This window comes from Papaver somniferum, chromosome 1 (genome assembly GCF_003573695.1).
Source record: "Papaver somniferum cultivar HN1 chromosome 1, ASM357369v1, whole genome shotgun sequence".
NCBI lineage: Eukaryota > Viridiplantae > Streptophyta > Magnoliopsida > Ranunculales > Papaveraceae > Papaver > Papaver somniferum.
The window spans coordinates 93659625-93661846 of NC_039358.1; positions in this window are offsets into that span (position 1 = coordinate 93659625).

Below are 2222 nucleotides of genomic sequence, written 5' to 3' on the forward strand. Positions count from 1 at the left end.
CATATTATAATTTTGTTCTTCATTAATATTTTAGAATTTACCCTTTATGGGGAAACCGGGTAATTGTGTAATCATGAGAAACTAATCCTTTGTTGATTAAGGATGAATTCAATGTTCTAACCTTGAAGCTTTATTAATAATACAAGTCTATTGAGAGTTTTTATCATCATCATTTGTTTTTACTATATCTAGGGTTTATGAATGGTTCTTAGATTGATTTGGAGTGCAGGGATTCTGTGGAGAAATCGTGTGTGAAAACAACACCAGCAAGTAAACCTTGAGCCAAGAGTTTAACTACTGGGATTAACCTAATTCACAAAGCTTAAAGCGTTCGATTGGATTACACCTTGAGTGAGATACTACTTGGTGGTTCGGTTGAATAGAATCTGATATTGGAGATCTTTCGTATCCGTGATAAAAGGAGTTTTGGGGATAACACTGAGCTAGCTGTTATTCTACGGTTGGTGATGAATGGTTCTTACGAACAATAGATAAGTATATTAATCCAGCTATCGCTTGGTAGCGGCGAAGGATTCCTTAATCATCTCTTTTCTTCATTGTCTTTCTATTTATCTTACAACCAAACCCCCTTTGTTATTTACTTTATCTTGTTGATCAAATAACCTATCAATTACACAACTCTCTGTGGGAACGATCTCTTACTACCGCTATATTACCAGTTAATTAGTGGGAAATATCTTTATTAATTTGTTGTGCCTACGACAGCCCATACAAATTTTGGCGCCGCTGCCGGGGAGCAGTCGCTAATTGATTTGTTATTTGTTTAGCTTGTATTTTTTTTAGAGTTTTGTGTTTATTTTCTATTTTGTTCTTGTGTCTCGTCATGTTTCCTTACAAAAATAACATGTACGGAGCACAAGATTATAAATACAACAGTGGTAATCAATACGGATTTCAATCTCATTCATATGAAAATTACCAACCATCCTATGAGTATAATCAAAACCTATTTTTTGGCTATGATCAATATCCCATGGAACCTTACGTATATTCTCATACATGTCAACAACCTTATAAACGGGCATGTAAGTGAAAAATCACAAGGATGGGAGGATAGTTGTGCTTCTAATCATTTGTTTTATGAAAGTGAACAGAAGCTTGATTGGTTGATTCTTCAGTTCAAGGCCAAATTGTCAACGCCGGAACCCCTTAATGAACAACTAAGCATGGAGAATAACACATCAACCGAATCTCACTTCAATATATCTAACCAAACTCCTGATCGTTTTTATGATCATTCACCTATTCGAAAAGGGAAAACTTGATCTGGAAATAGTATGGTGAGTGAAGGTGTTGGTTATGATGAACGTCTTTACCAATTAATCCAAGCGATGGCGCAACATCAACAAACGCTCCATTCAACTGAACAGAAACGAATGTGAAACTCCAAGAACTTCAAGAGGGCATGAAAAACTTAAGAAGGGACATGAATAAAATTAAGGAGGAAACGGAGAAGGATGAGCAACCTTTGGAAAGCCTTTGTAACAGTGATGAAGTTATTCAAGCTCCGGATCTTCATAATGATCATTCTCTTATTCAAAAGGAGGAGCCTTGGTATGACCGAACCATTGTTATGAACGGTGTGACATACTCAAATGCATATCAACGTTACAATGAACACCCATATTACAATGTTTTTAGGCCGGTTGATTTGCAAGAAGTAGACCTAATTATTCCCTCGACGGATACTCATACAGAATACCCCAAAATCTATACTGAAGAAGAGTTCCTGAGAGCGGAATTTGATTCGGATGACGAGAGTGTTGAAGACATGGAGATTGAGAATGAAACCAAATTGATTGAAGTTGTGGAATACCCAATTGAGCAAGTTAAAAATAGTTCGATAGAGGACCACGAGATACTTGAGGTAAATAATTCACTGTTAATTAAGAAAGATAAGGATCACGTACAAGGTTTGTCTAATACTTTGCATAATTCTATATCTTTTGATCCTTTTTCTCTAATCGAAGTATCTTCTCAAAGAGTTGTTAACCCAACTTTTAAGAAAATACCTCACTTAGGATTGGAGTTGTGTGCTTACAAAGTTTTAACGGATTATTTTGCTTCTAAGTATCCACCACTTGATGTGTTTGATTCAAAGATTTTACAGGTTCACCAAGCTGAGGAACCTTTTGAAGTTCCCGAATTCTATGTTCTTTATCCACTTCTGATTCTAGATTGAACACCACACTGTATTAAGC